Genomic DNA, 16,810 nt, shown 5'->3' with positions numbered 1-16,810 from the left:
AGAACTTAATAAACTCTTCTAAGATTTTTCAAGATGTTTAATTATGAATGAATTATAGGTTAAGGGAAAAGTATTAATTTGAGTGTACAATTCATTGTCATGACTAAAACTATTTTTCAGAATATTTGAGCCTAAGAGGATGGTCATGTTGCCCCTGCATATTTTTCTCCTGGGAACTACAGTAAAAATTCATGAGTCTTTACCCACTAGAGATTGAAGATAGAGTCCCAGTGCTTTTAAAACTTTTTTTTGACTAACAGATAAAATTGAGTCTCTTCTCACTGAAGTAGAAACTGAGCCCAGAGACTCAACTACTTTCCTTGCTTTTTCTTTTCTGCATGGCATAGTTTGAAAGTCTTTCATATAGGTCTTTAAATTCATTTTAAGCAGGGAAAAACACACTCACTGAATATGTCCTAGAGTTACAAAAATGTACTACCTCCATTGTCAACAGAGTAACTCCAATCTTTCAACAATTGTCATTAGATAGAACCATCCAAAGTCACTGAGAATGAGGGACTAAGCAATAAAAAGATTATTCCTTAACCAATGCAGTTACTTTATTAATTTTCAGTCATTTTTCTGTGTTAAGAATAGTTAAGGCCCATAGCAGTATTTGAGACATTTTTCCTCTTGGAATTAATAAGATTAAGAAGGGTAATACAGAACCAACACTTCACCAGATCCATTTATGTCAACTGCAGAGCAATCTTTGGGAATAAAGTTCTACTTAGTAATTTTTTGTGCTTCCTGTCATCCTTACATTCAGCATTTTTTCACTACATACTTAGAGTTTCCATGGTAGAAAATTGTGTACTTCACCGTCTTTTTTTTTTTAAGCCATGGAATCATATATCAAGAAGTTACCTGTAATAATGACAAGTAATGCTACTGTCATTATTCTTCTGCTTCCGACATTCCCTTCTCCCTCTTCAACACACTCAACCCCACTGGAATAAATAGGAATAACAATACTGTGAGCAAAACGTGGAGGAGGTGAAAACACATTTAGTAGGCAACATAATATTTCTTTGTATATCATAATTATCTGAGCTTGGTTCTACTGTGCTTACTTACACTTTTGAACAAAGTCATCTTTTTATCAGAAGAAAGTGACCAAAAAGAGGCTGCTTCGATTTAAGATGAAGTCTGTGGTTTGACTTAGAGACCACCTCTACATGACTCAGTTAATGTATCCAAGAATATTATTTTCCTAAGGAAATAGTATATGCTTATTTCAGAAAAATTTTAAGAGAATTAAGTAAATATCTTAATTATTTATAATCATACAATCACACTGCCTGTATATAGTACTATTAGTATTTTGATAAATATTCATTGGGACTTATTTGTATGATTATATTATGTATATGTGCTTACAGATAAATTTAAATATGTGCCTTACAAAAAGGGATGATATACATATACCCTATATACAAATGACCATCATTACGTTTGCAATTAATTCTATGAAAATGCTACACCATGTTTTATTTAATATCTATAAAGAGCTATTTAAATTTTGCCCCATTTTCCACAACTTCAAACAATACAATGATACATCTTTTAAGTGTATTATTTTCCATTATTGTCTTTAGGATAATATATTACATGTGAAATTTTTTATTCAAAAGTTGAGTGTATTTTTTTTTAACATTCAGTTCTTCTGTTCAACAGTCTGGAAGGAAATATTTTACTAATGTGAAATCCTGCCAGCAGGATAGGAGGTTCCCTATAAATTATAACTTTTTAAATCTTGGCCAAACTAAAAAGCAAGGCATTTACACAACCCTTATTTTTGAGTAGCATTTCAGGTGAGGTTAAATTTTCCTATAATAATTGAACATTTCTATTTCTTTTACACCATAGGCAAAGTCTGAGGAGTCAGGACATACTGGAAGGAAGACATAACTTATGCATGACCTACAATTTGTCACAAATTATCTCCCAGTATTAGGAAGAAAGCTAGTATAAGCACCTTCCTGAGTATGTGGTGAAACTGTTCCAACATAAAATAAATGGCATCTGAGACCCGGCTGGCTTTATAGATGCTGCTTACAAGATGCATTTAAGCCCTTCTGAACTGACTTACTACCAAATATATGTCCTGCTTTGTTCAGCCACTCTGGAGATATTTTCATCATTCCTTTTAAGTATATTGTAAGATACTAGATAAGAAAGTTCTCAAAATAACCTGAGCTGGAGTACTCCATTATTACTCCTGGTATGGAGATCTTTATGCTGTATAGAACATAATATTAATTGCACTGACCAAAGGGAAGTCCATTTTTATGGTAGATCTTTAATCAGGTATTACGCTTTCTGAGAAAAGGAACAGATTTTAACATTACTGCTTTGATAGATTAGTAATTTTTGAGTTCATGCAGGAGAAGAGTATGTAATTTACTTTCCTTCTATGCTTCTTCTCAGTAATACTGCTGAATAATTAAATCCTAGCCCAAACATCCAATTTATACCGTGTTCCTTCATTTTGAAGGTTAACACTCTCCAAATATTTAAAATCAACAATAAGTCTTTCATATCACAGTGATATTTCCTAGACTTATACATTCATACCAGTAAAATGGATGATCTTGCCTCCAATAAATATTCATTCAGATGTCCCTCAACTAAATGCACTTGGTCACAGTCTGATGAGTTTTAGGGCACCAACAACTTTAGATAATTTGAGACTCACAAGTTCTACAAAGTAAATGTCATTAGTATGAGAGCTTTGCTATAAGGTGGTAGATCCAGCCCTTTTTTCATCTCCTAAAATGCCTCCATTTTAAGGCATGTTTTCTTAATTTGAGTACAGAATATTACACACACACAACTGTTGTGTCACATAAAAGGCTAGATTATACAACATAAATAAACATCCCCAAATAACTAATGATGTATATTTCTGACTAACACTACATGCCCAAAATGAGTTGGTCAGCATCTTGGACTGACAAAGACTCTATCTCAAAATGTGCTGTGATCATGGCTCCAACAGAGGAAATGGATTTGGCCAACGTGTTCTGGCACTGAAAGCTTCTACTAGAAAGTGGCTGTGATGGTTAATTTTTACATGCCAAAGTGGCTAGGATATGGTGCCCAGTTGTCTGATCAACACTGAGGTTTCTTGAAGAAGAAGTAATTCTGTTTCCAGATTATAACATAGAAATCCTGCTTGAGTTTTCCAGCCTGCTGCCACATAGAATTTGGATTCAAAACTGAAACATCAACTGTTGTCTAAATTTCAGGCTTGCTGGCCTGCTGTATAAATTTTAGACTTCCTAGCCTTCACAATTTCATAATTATGTATTTAACTCTTTGAGGAACCATCAAAATGTTTCCCACAATAGCCACACCATTTTGCATTTCCAGTAAGCAATGTGCAAGGATTCCAATTTCCCACATGCTCACTAACACATTTGTCATTTTCTTTTTTATATTTTTGACTTATAACAATTCTAGTGGGGGTAAAGTAGTAGACGACTATTTTTAAATCAAACCAATTTGATTTTTTATTATTTACTTATTGTTTTTAATTTTATATTTTCTGTTTTGAACATTTGGATCACAATTTTATAATGTGTTAATTTTATTAAATTATGTCCATGTTTCTTTTCTTGGTTTTGGTCTACCTTTTTGTATGGTGAATTTCTTCTGTTTGAGCTCATATTTTCTAAGGCTTTAACTATGAGAATTATCAAAGATCTAGACTGAGCATTTATCCTTTCAAAAAAGATTTCCTTACACTCATTGGCAGTGGTCAGGCATTTAGAGCATCTTCCCAGCTCCCCATTCTGATGTAGAATCTGGGGACAATCAAAGCCAAAGAACATTTTGAGGAGGAGAGACATCAGCAAAATGGTCTAACAAGACGTCCCTTATCGAATCTCCCCCTCAAAAACAACAATCTCGCATCCTTCTACAGACAGAAGTGCCTTTGTAGAAGTTGTGGGATCCAGCACCACAGGCCAAGGGACTCAGGCAGAGTCTCACCCACCCATGCATCAGATAAGAGGCATAAAGACATTTAATCTGACTATGGACCCTGAAGTGGCTTGTGAACTGCTTCCAGTCCTTCTCTGCTGTGGTCTGGGAGCCCCCAGGGAACACTGACTAAGTCATTATCACCCTTGCACAAAAGAGTCTTTATGGAAGTTCAGGAGTCCAGAGGAAAAGTTCCAGGATGTGGATGGAGCAAAAAGATCCAAGACTGGACACATTGGTGAGGATAGGAGGAACAGTTTGACTTTACCTGTATCACCCTTCTCTCAATATGGTACAAATCTGTACCAAGAAAGACCATCTACACCCATGATTTCTCCATGGGCAAAAGTGAGAGCATGTGAGTAATCGCCCAGCTTCCTCAGCTGTGCAGGACACTGACAAAGAGACCCACTTCTTTCTTTCCCCTTCCAGAGTGAGTCATGAGCTGTACAACTAGGGACAGGGTCTAGGAAGAGAGTGGCTGGGAGACTAGCAGTCGGGGCTTGGAACGTATCAAAGAGACACAGATCCTACTAACTGCTTCACAGACGCTATTAGGAGGCTCATCCACAAGCCACTGGGACCCCTCACCTGTGGATCCTCCCAAGGGGCCCATGGGCACCCCCGGCACTGCACATGCCTCCTCCTTGCACTACCCTACTATTTGGCGGACTCCCTGTCCATGGTCCTGCTGGCGGTGAGAGTGAACTTTGGCAGACAGCTAGTGAGAACATGTAGAAAGCTGGCTGAATCTGCAGGCCAAGGAGAGACTACCAACTTGAGCATTTATTTAGTTTCTCACTTGGGAAAGCAATAGGGAGGCTGTTAGCACCCAGCCTGGTGCATTATAGGACCTAGATAAGGCATATACGCTTAAGAATTCTGCCACAAGAGGAAGTAGGGAGTGTGGAGCACATGTATCCACAGAATGTCTGAGAAAGTCTCAGAATCCCTAACTGGGATGATGGAAGGTATCTCTCTCCCAAACACAGTAAAGACTAAAGGAGGTGACTACTACTTCAAATGCAAAGATACCAGTGCCTGCATCATTAACAATTCTAGTTATTCCATGGCCATGGGGTTTATTTTGATTATAGGATATGGTAACCAGCCTGTTGGATGGCTCCAGTGACCTCTTTATCTTGGTATTCACAACCTTGTTTATCCCCTCCCATCTTGTACCAGGGTTGGTAGGTGTGATATTAGCATAGGGTAGAATAAATATATGAGAATATTGTTATAATCTTACAGGTAGGGAAAGTTTTCAGAAGTCATAAACAAAACTCAGAGCAAATGGAGATTTGCTAGTCTACATATACAACCATTAACAGATGTTATGGCAAAACAAAGTTAATAAACATATTGTTTTCCATAAACAAAGTTAGAAGATCAACCCAAAATTTGAAAGAAATGTTTAAAAATATATAAAATAGAGCTAATATTCTTAACATAAAAATATCTTTGACAAATCTGTAAAGGAAAATACTTCAAATGACATATGGACTAAAAATGAACAAGTAGTTCATTGAAATAATGTCAGTAAGATAGTGTTTAGACATTAATAACCATGATTCTTCAAGTTCAGGCAACAATAATATATCATTCTTGATCCATCTGATTAAAAAATTGAAATGGTAGATAGCAGTTATGTTAGCCAAGGGAATAAGAAAATAGGTTATCCAATAACTGGCAGAATTTTTAATGACAATTTAGTAAATTATAGCAAAATAACAAACGTATCTTCCCTTTGATCCACTGATAATCTTCCTAATAACATTGTATAGGGAAAGATGTACAATGTGAAAACAAATGTATGTACAATGATATTCATTACAAAAGGGCTTACAAGAATAAAATGTTAGAAGTAACCTAAATGTCTCTTAATAAAGGGATGCATAAAATAAATTATCTTACATGAGCATTGTTGAACCCCCTGTAGCAATGAAAAAGAGTAATATATATCAATATGCAGTTACAAAAAATTATGTCTATAATAGATTTTAAGGTACATTAAAAGCAGGTTATGAATATGACATGAGAGACATAGGCAACAAAAGAAAAAATAGACAAACTGGCCTTCATCAAAATTAAAAACTTCGGTACATGAAAAGACACTATCAACAGAGTAGCAAAGCACCTCACAGAGTGGGAGAAAATATTTGCTAATCATATATCTGACAAAATTGTAATATCCAGAATATATAAAGAACTCATAAAACTCAACAATAATGACAAAAACTCCTAATTAAAAAATGCACTTGAATAGATATTTCTCCAAAGAAGATATAGAAATGTCCAATAAACACATGAAAAGATGCTCAACATCACTAATCATTGGGGAATACAAATCAACAAATCAAAACCACAAGGAGATACCAATTCACACTCATTAGGATGGCTCTTACCAAAGACAGAAAATCAAAAGTGTTGACAAGGATGTGGAGAAACTGGAACCCCCTGCTGGTGGGAATGTACAACTGTGTAGCTGCTATGCAAAACATAGCGATTACTCAAAAAATTAAAAATAGAACTACCATATAATCCAGCAATTCTACTTCTGAAAATATATCCAAATGAATTGAAATCTGAGTCTTAAAAATGTTTGTACACCCATGATCATAGCAGCCCTATGCACAATAGCTAAAAGGTGCAAGCAACCCAGTGTCCTTCGATGAATGAATGAATAAATAAAATGTAGTATACGCATAGAATGGACTATTATTCAGACTTAAAAAGTAAGGAAATTTTGACACATGCTACAACATGGATGAACCATGACGACATTGAGCTAAGTGAAACAAGCCAGTCACAGAAAGACAAATACCATATAATTCCGCTTATATAAAGTACCTAGTGTAGTCAAATTCATAGAGAAAAAGGTAGAATAAAGCTTGACACGGGCTGCGAAGGAGGGGAGAATGGGGAGTTTTTTAATGGGTATAGAGTTTCAGCTTTGCAAGATGAAAAAAATTTTGGAGATTAAATCCACCACCATGTGAATGTATTTAATATGCAAGTGTACACTCAAAATGATTAAGATGGCAAATTTTATGTTATGTGTATTTTCTTAAATTGACTTTATTTTTTTTAGAGTAGTTTTAGTTTCACATCAAAATTGAGCATAATGGAAAGAGAATCCCATAAACTCCTGCCTTCACATGTGCATAACCTCCCCACCGTTAACGACATTCCCTGTCAGAGTGGTACATTTGTCACAATTGATGAACCCACATTGACACATCATTATTATTCAAAGCCCATAGTTATTTTAGGATTCACTCTTGGTTTTGTACCTTCTATGAGCTTGGATAATTGTATAACATGTATCCAGCTTTATATTATCATATAGAGTATTTTCACTAACCTAAAAATCCACTGTGTTCTGTTTATTCATCCTTCCTCTCCCCTCCTCTCTGATCTTTATCTTATCTCCACAGTTCTTGTATTTTTCAGAATGTCATACAGTTGGAGGCATACAATATGTAGCCTTTTCAGATTGCTTCTTTCACTTGGTATTATGCATTTAAGGTTCCTCCCTGTCTATTTATTACTTGATAGCTCACTTATTCTTAGCACTAAATAATATTCCATTTTCTGGTTTTGACACAGTTTATTTATCCACTCAATTACTGGAGGACATCGTTGCTTCCAGGTTCTGGCATTATGAATAAAGCTGCTATTAACATTCATGTGCAGGTTTTTGTGTGGACATGAGTTTTCAGCTCCTTTGGGTGTACAGCAAGGAGTGTGATTGCTGGATTGGATGGCAAAGTCTGTGTAGTTTTGTAAGAAATCGCCACACTGTCATCCAAGTGGCTGAACCATTTCACATCCCCACCAGCACGTGTGAGAGTCCTGTTGCTCTACATCCTCATCAACATTGGGTGTTGTCAGTGTTCTGGATTTTGGCCATTCTAATAGATGTATAGAGGTATCATTGTTGGTTTAATTTGGATTTTTCTCATAATACATAATGTGGAACATCTTTTCATAAGTTTATTTGCCATCTGTACATTTTCTTCAGTGAGGGGTCTGTTAAGGTCTTGGGCTCACTTTTTAACTGTGTTGTACATTTTATTACTGTTGAGTTAAAAGTTCTTTGTATATTTTGGATAACAGTCCGTTATAAGATATATCTTTTGCAAATATTGTCTCCCAGTCTAGGCTTGTCTTTTTATTCTCTTGACACTGTCTTTTGCAGAGCAAAAGTTTTTATTGTGATGAATTTCAGCTCATCCACTATTTCTTTCATGGATCACGCCTTAGCTAAAAAGTCAGCACCACATGCAAGGTTATCTAGGGTTTGTCCTATGTTATCTTCTAGAAGTTTTATAATTTTGTGTTTTACAATTAGATCTGTGATACATTTTGAGTTAATTTTTGTGAAGGGTGTAAAGTCTGTATCTACATGCATTTCTTTGCATTTGGACATCCAATTGTCCCAGCAAGATTTGTGGAAAAGCCTATCTTTGCTCCATTGTTTTGCCTTTGATGTTTTGTCAAAGAGTAATTGACTATAGTTATGTGGGTGTATTTCTGGGATCTCTATTCTGTTCCATTGCTGTATTTGTCTATTCTTTCACCAATACTACTCTGTCTTAATTACTGTAGCTTTATAGTAGGTCTTGAAGTTCGGTAGTATCAGTCTTCCAATTTTGTTCTTCTCCTTCGATACTGAGTTGGCTATTCTAGTCTCTCCATAGAAACTTTAGAACCAGTTTATCAGTATCCACAAAATGACTTGCTGGGGTTTTAATAAGGATTGCACTGAATCTATAGATCAATTTTGGAAGAACTGGCATCTTGACAATATTGTCTTCTTATCCATGAAAATGGAATATCTCTCCATTTATTTAGTGCTTTAATTTCATTCACCAGTCTTGCAGTTTTCTTTATATAGATCTTGCACACATTATGTTAGATTTATCCTATTTCATTTTTGGAGGTACTAATGTGAATGATATTGTGTTTTTTATTTCAAATTTCACTTGGTCATTGCTGGTATAGAAGAAGGTAATTGACTTTTGTATATTAACCTTGCAGTCTACAACCTCACTATAATAAATTCTTAGTTCCAGAAGGTTTGTCAGTTCTCTCAGATTTTCATCGCAGATAATCATGTCATCTGTGAACAATGGTATTTTTATTTCTTCCTTCCCACTCTGTATACATTTACTTCCTTTTCTTGCCTTATTGCATTAGGAAGGACTTCCAGTATGATATTGAAAAGGAGTGATGTGGGGGGACATCCATGCCTAGTACCTGATCTTAATGGGAAAGCTTCAAGTTTCTCACCATTAAGTATGACATTAGCTATAAGTTTTTTCTACATATTCTTTATCAAGTTGATAAACTTTCCCTCAGTCCCTAGTTTAGGGAGAGTTTTTATCAAGAATGGGTATTGGATTGTGTCAAATGCTTTTTCTGTACCTCTTGATATGATTATTTGATTTTTCTGTTTAGCCTATGGATGTGATGGATTACATTAATAGATGTCTGTATGTTGAGCCAGCCTTCCATACTTGGGACAAATCCTACTTGGTCATGTATATAATTCTTTTTATACTATTTTGGATTTGATTTGCTAATATTTTGTTGAGGATTTTTGCATCTAGGTTCATGAGAGATACTGGTCTGTAGCTTTCTCTTTTTGTACCATGTCTGGTTTTGGTATTAGGATAATTATGGCCTCATAGAATGAGTTAGACAATATTTTCTCTGCTTCTATCCTCTGAAAGAGATTGTAGAGAATTGATATAATTTCTTCCTTAAATGTTTGATAGAATTCATCACTGAACCCATCTGGGCATGATGATTTCTGTTTTGGAAGATTATTAATTGATGATGCAATTTCCTTAATAGTTATTGGCATGTTCAGATTGCCTATTTCTTCTTGTGTGAGTTTTGGCATCCTATATCTTTCAAGCAGTTGGTCCATTTCATCGGGTTATCGAATTTGTGGACATAGAGTTGTTCATAGCATTCCATTATTATCCTATCCATTTCCATGGGATCTGTAGTGATGTCCCTCTTTCATTTCTGATATTATTAATTTATGCCCTCTCTCTTTTTTTCTGAGTTAGTCTGGATATTGACTTGTCAATTTTATTCTTTTCAAAGAAGTGGCTTTTGGTTTCATTGATATTCTCTATCAATTTTATTGATTTCTACTCTAACTTATTATTTCTTTTCTTCTGCTTACTTAGGATTTAAATTACTCTTCTTTTTCTAGTTTCCTAAAATGGAAACTTAGATTATTGATTTTAAATCTTTTAGCATTTCTAGTATACGCATTCAATGCTATAAATTTCTCTCTAAGTATTGCTTTCACTTTATCCCACAATTTTTGAAAAGTTGTATTTTCATTTAGTTCAAAATAGTTTTTAATTTGTCTTGAGACTTCTTCTTTGGCCAAACTTAGAAGTGCGTTGTTTAATTTCCCCATATTTTGGGATTTTCCATTTATCTTCCTGTTATTGATTTCTAGTTTAATTCTACTTTTCTATGAGAGGAGACATTGTATGATCTTTTCTCCTTTTAAATTAGTTATGGAGTGTTTTATGGCTCAGAATGTGGTCTATTTTGGTAGATGTTTCATGTGAGCTTGAGAAATATGTGTATTTTGCTGTTGTTAGATGAAGTAGTCTGTGGATGTCTATTATGTCCAGTTGATTGATGATGTTGTTGAGTTCACCTAAGTCCTTACTGATATTTTGCCTGCTGGATCCGTCCATTTCTGATAGAAGGTTGTTGACATCTCTGACTATAACAGTGAATTCATCTATTTTTCCTTGCATTTCTATTGGCTTTTGCCTCACATATTTTGATGCTCTGTTGTTAGGTGCATACAAGTTAAGGATTGTTATGTCTTATTGAAGAATTGAATCTTTTACCATTATCTAATACTCCTTGTTAGCCCTGATAAATTTTCTTGCTTTGAAGTCAGCTGTCTGAAGTTAATATAGCTACTCCTTCTTTCTTTTGATTAGTGTTAGCATGGTATATCTTTCTCCATCCATTTACTTTTAATTTATATGTGTCTTTATAATTGAAGTAGTTTTCTTAGTATCAATACACGGTTGGGTCTTTTTTGTCTTTCACTCTCACAATCTCTGCTTTTTGAATTGTGCATTTAAACTACTGATATATTGTTTATTGATATAGTTAGATTAACATCTACCACATTTGATACTAATTTCTATTTGATGCCTTTGTTCTTTGTTCCTATCTTTGTCTTCCACTCTTTTTATGCTTTTTGTGGTTCTGCTTGAGCATTTTATATGATTTCATTTTCTCTCGTTCCTTAGCACATCAGTTCTTTCCCTTTTTTAAACTTTTTTCACATCGAGATACATAATAGTTTACATCATTGTGATATTTTAGTTGTATTATTTCTTGTCCATCACCATAAATGCTCCCCTTCACCCCCTGTACCCTCCCTCCCCCACTTCCCTTCCCCAGGTAACTACTGAACTGTTTTCTTTGTCCATGTGTTTGCTTATATTCCACATATGAGTGAAATCATATGGTGTTTGCCTTTCTCAGTCTGGCTTATTTTGCTTAGCATAATACCCTACAGGTCCATCCATGTTGCAAAAGGGATGATTTTGTCTTTTTTATGGCTGAGTAGTATTCCATTGTATATATACACCACATCTCCTTTATCCAGTCATTTGTTGATGGGTACTTTGATTGTTTCCATGTCTTGGCTATTGTGAATAGAGCTACAATGAACATAGGGGTACATATGTTACTTTGGATTGTTGATTTCAAGTCATCTGGGTATATACCAAATAGTGGCATAGCTGAGTTATATGGCATTTCTAGTTTTTGTTTTTTGAAGAATCTCCATACTCTTTTTTCCACAGTGGCTGCATCAGTTTGTATTTCCACCAGTAGTGTATGAGCGTTCCCTTTTCTCCACATCCTCTCCAACATTTGTTGTTTTTTGTCTTGTTAATTATAACCTTTCTGACTGGTGTTAAGGTGATATCTCATTGTAGTTTAGATTTGTGTTTCCCTAAAGATTAGTGATGTTCAGCATCTTTTCATGTGTCTGTTGGCCATCTGTATATCTTCCTTTGAAAAATGTCTGTTCATATCCTCTGCCCATTTTTTATCAAGTTGTTTGTTTTGTTTTGCTGAGTTGTGAGAGTTCTTTATATACTTTGGATATCAACCCCTTGTCTGATAAATGATTTGAAAATATTTTCTCCCAGTTAGTGTGTTGTCTTTCCATTTTGTTGGTGGTGTCCTTTGCTTTCCAGAAGCCTTTTAGTCTGATGTAGTCCCATTTGTTAACTTTTTCTTTTGCTTCCCTTACCCGAGTAGACATGGTATTTGAAAAGATGTGGCTAATACCAATGTCAAAGAAAGTACTGTCTCTGCTTTCTTCTAGGATTTTCATGGTTTCAGCTCTTACATTCAAATCCTTAATCCATTTAGAGTTAATTTTTGTGTATGGTGCAAGATAATGGTCTACTTTCATTCTTTTGCATGTAGTTGTCCAGTTTTCCCAATACCATTTATTGAAGAGACTCTCCTTTCTCCACTGTATGTTCTTGACTCCTTTGTCAAAGATTAACTGTGCATAGACATGTGGTTTTATTTCTGGGTTTACAATTCTGATCCATTGATCTGTTTGTCTGTTTTTGTGCTGGTACCATGTTGTTTTGATTACTATAGCTTTGTAGTATGTTTTGAAGTCAGGGATTGTGATACCACCAGCTTTGTTCTTTTATCTCAGGATCGCTTTGGCTATTCAGGGTCTTTTGTTGTTCCATATAAATTTTCGGATTTTTTGTTTTATTTCTGTGAAGAATGTCATTGGGATTTTGCTTGGGATTGCATTGAATCTGTAGACTGCTACAGGTAGTACGGACCTTGTGACCATGTTTATTCTTCTGACCCATGAACATGGAATATCTTTCCATTTCTTTATGTCTTCAGTTTCTTCAGCAATGTCTTATAGTTTTCAGCGTACAGGTCTTTCATCTCTTTGGTTAAGTTTATTCCTAGGTATTCTATTCTTTTTGTTCCAGTTGTAAATGGGATTGTATTCTTGATTTCTTTTTCTGCTAGTTTGTTTTTAGTGCATAGGAATCAACTGAGTTTTTCATATTGATTTTGTACTCAACAAATTTGCTATAGTTGCTGATTATTTCTAATAGTTTTCTGAGGGATTCTTTAGGGTTTTCTACATATAGACTCATATCCTCTCCAAGTAGCGAAAGTTTCACTTCTTCCTTTCCAATTTGGATTCTTTTTATTTATTTTTATTGCCTAATTCTGCTGGCCAATACTTCCAGTAATATGCTGAATAGGAGTGGTGAGAGTGGGCACCCTTATCTTGTTCCTGTTCTCAAAGAAATGGCTTTCAGTTTTTTGCCGTTAAGTATGATGTTGGTTGGGGGTTTGTCATATATGGCCTTTATTATGTTGAGGTAATTTCCTTGAATACCTATTTTATTGAGTTTTTATCACAAATGGATGCTGTATCTTTTCAAATGCTTTCTCTGAATCTGCTGAGATGATCATGTGATTTTTATTCCTCATTTTGTTAAAGCAGTGTGTCGCACTGATTGATTTGCAGATGTTGAAACATCCTGCATCCCTGGAATGAATCCCACTTCATTGTAGTGTACAATTCTTTTAATGTATTGCTGTGTTCTGTTTACCAACATTTTGTTGAGTATTTCTGTATCTAAGTTCATCAGTGACATTGGCCTGTAGTTTTCCTTGCTCATATTGTCATTGTCTGGTTTTGGTAACGGGGTAATATTGGCCTCATAGAATGTGTTAGGAATCGTTCCATCTTCTTCAATTTTTCAGAATAGTTTGAGAATAATAGGTACTAAATCTTCTTTGAATGTTTTGTAGAATTCTCCAGAGAAGCCATCTGGTCCCTGACTTTTGTTTTTGGGGACGTTTTTGATTACTGTTTCAATCTCTGTTCTTGTGTTTTGGCTATTCAGATTCTCTGTTCCTTATTGATTCAGTTTTGCGAGGTTGTATGAGTCTAACAATTTATCCATTTCTTCTAGCTTATCGAATTTGTGGGCATATAAGTTTTCACAGTATTCTCTTATAATCCTTTGTATTTTTGCAGTATCTGTTGTAATTTCTCCTCTTTCATTTCTAATTTTATTTATTTGAGCCTTATCTCTTTTTTTCTTGGTGAGTCTGGCTAAGAGTGTCAATTTTGTTTATCTTCTCAAAGAACTAGGTCTTAGTTTCATTAATCCTTTCTACTGTTTTTTAGTCTCTATTTCATTTGTTTCTTCTCTGATTTTTATTATTTCCCTCCTTCTGCTTACTTTGGGCTTTGTCTGTTCTTTTTCTAGCTCTGTTAGGTGCATTTTAAGATTACGTATTTGAGATTTTTCTTGCTTGTTGAGCTGGGGCTGTATTGCTATGAATTTCCCTTTTATGACCGCCTTTGCTGCATCCCATAAGAGTTGGTATGTTGTATTTTTGTTTTCATTTGTCTCCAGGTATTTTTAAATTTCCCTTTGATTTCTTCAATGATCAAATTGTTATTCCATAGCACGTTGTTCAGACTCCACATATTTCTGACTTTCCCAGTTTTGTTCTTGTGGTTGATTTCTAGCTTCATAACATTGTGGTCAGACAAGATGCTTGATATGATTTCAATCTTCTTCAATTTATTGAGGCTTGCCTTGCTTCTCAACATATGGTCTATATTTTAGAATGATCCATGTGTACTTGAAAATAATGTCTATTCTGTTGTTTTTAGATGGAATGCTCTATATATGTATATTAAGTCCACCTGGTCAAGTGTTTCATTTAAATATACTATTTCCTTGTTGACTTTTTGTCTGAATGATCTGTCCATTGAAGTAAGTGGGATGTTGAGGTCTCCTACTATTATTGTGTTGCTGTTAATGTCTCCCTTTAGGTCTGTTAATAATTGCTTTATACAATTTGGTGCCCGTGTGTTAGGTGCCTAATTACTAATAAGTGTTATGACCTCTTGGTGGAATGTTCCATTTATCATTAGATACTGCCCCTCTTTGTCTCTCATTGTCTTTTATAACTTGAAGTCTGCTTTAACTGATAAAAGTATGGCAACACCTGCTTTCTTTTGTTGGCCATTAGCTTGGAGTATTGTCCTCCATCCCTTTACTTTAAGCCTATGTTTGTCTTTGGAGCTGAGGTGCATTTTGTGGAGGCAGCATATTTTTGGATCCTATTTTTTAATCCATCCCACCACTCTGTGTCTTTTGATTAGAGAATTCGATCCATCTACATTTAGAATGATTATTGTTATATGAGGGCTTAATGCTGTCATCTTGTCTCTTGTTTTCTGGTTGTTCTATGTTTCCACTGTTTCTCTTTTTTTGTATTTCTGACTTTCATTTCATTTTGTTGGTTTTCTGAGGGGAATTTCTCAGTTTTCTCTCTTTTTGTCAATTGTGGCTCTGCTCTGACTTTTTATTTAGTGGTTACCATGAGGATTGTATGAAAGATATTGATCCATTTTCTTATAGTCTCTTATCTCCACTAACCTAAGCAGGTTCCTTCTCTTTCCTCTCCCCTTCTGAGTAACTGCTGTTACAAATTGTTCCATTTTTCATTTTGTGAGTTTGTGGCTAAGTTGAAGTGTTCATCCTTACTTTTGATGCTTTCCTTCCTTTTCTTTTTTAAGTTGTAATAGAGCCTTTGCCTCCCCGTTCTGGTAGAGAGCTGCAGGTTTCTGATCATCTCTGTCTTAATTTATCTCCTTGCTCAGAGCTTTGTAGACCTTTGCCTTTTTGTAGCCAGTGTGAGGGCATCTTTAATTATTTCTTCTAGGAGAGGTCTAGTGGTGATGAACTCCCCCAGCTTTTGTTTATCTGGGAAAGCTTTTATTTCTTCATCATATCTGAAGGAAAGTTTCATTGGATAGAGTATTCTTGACTGAAAGTTTTTGTCTTTCAGTATTTTGAATATATCACTTCATTCTCTTCTGGCCTGTAGGGTTTCTGCCGAGAAAACCACTGAAAGTCTGATAGACTTTTCCTTGTAGGTTATTTTCTTCTGCCTTGCTGCTCCTAATGTTTTTCTTTATCACAAACTTTTGTCATTTTTGCTATTATAATGCCTTGGAGAGAGTCTTTTAGCATTGACGAAATTGGGCATTCGATTAGCTTCATTTATCAGTAAATCTGAAACCATTCTCACATTTGGGAAGTTCTCAGCAATTATTAATTTGAATAAGCTCTCTGCTCCTGTCTCCCTCCCTTCTCCCTATGGAATACCTATAATCCTTATGCTACTTTTCCTAATTGAGTCAGATATTTCTCAAAGAATTTCTTCATTTTTTTTAAATCTCAGTTCTGTCTCCTCCTCCACTTGTAGAATTTCTACATTTTTATCTTCAAGAAGACTAATTCTTTCCTCCAAAAGATCAGTTCTATTTCTTAATTATTCTGGATTATTTTTTATTTCATTAATTGTGTTTTTCATATCCAGAATTTCTGCTTGATATTTTTTATAGTTTCAATCTGTTTGGTGAAGAGATTCATTTTATTGCTGAGCTGCTTGAATTGTCTTTCCATGTTTTCTTATTAGTCATTGACTTTCCTTATGAAGGCTATTTTGAATTCTCCATCATTTAGGTTGTATATTTCTGTGTCTTCAGTGTTGGTTTCTGGAGAATTTTCATTTTCCTTCTAGTCTGAATTGTTGCTGCAGTTTCTGACATTGATGAACTAATCTTTTATTGGGGCATTTGTGGTATTCTTAGGATGCAGATTCCCCCTGTTACCACTACGGGGAAGCAGGAGGAGCATTTCTAGCCCAACCCCATCTGCTGGAAGCT

This window comes from Equus quagga, chromosome 5 (assembly GCF_021613505.1).
Source record: "Equus quagga isolate Etosha38 chromosome 5, UCLA_HA_Equagga_1.0, whole genome shotgun sequence".
Classification (NCBI taxonomy): domain Eukaryota; kingdom Metazoa; phylum Chordata; class Mammalia; order Perissodactyla; family Equidae; genus Equus; species Equus quagga.
This window is presented reverse-complemented; position numbering follows the sequence as displayed.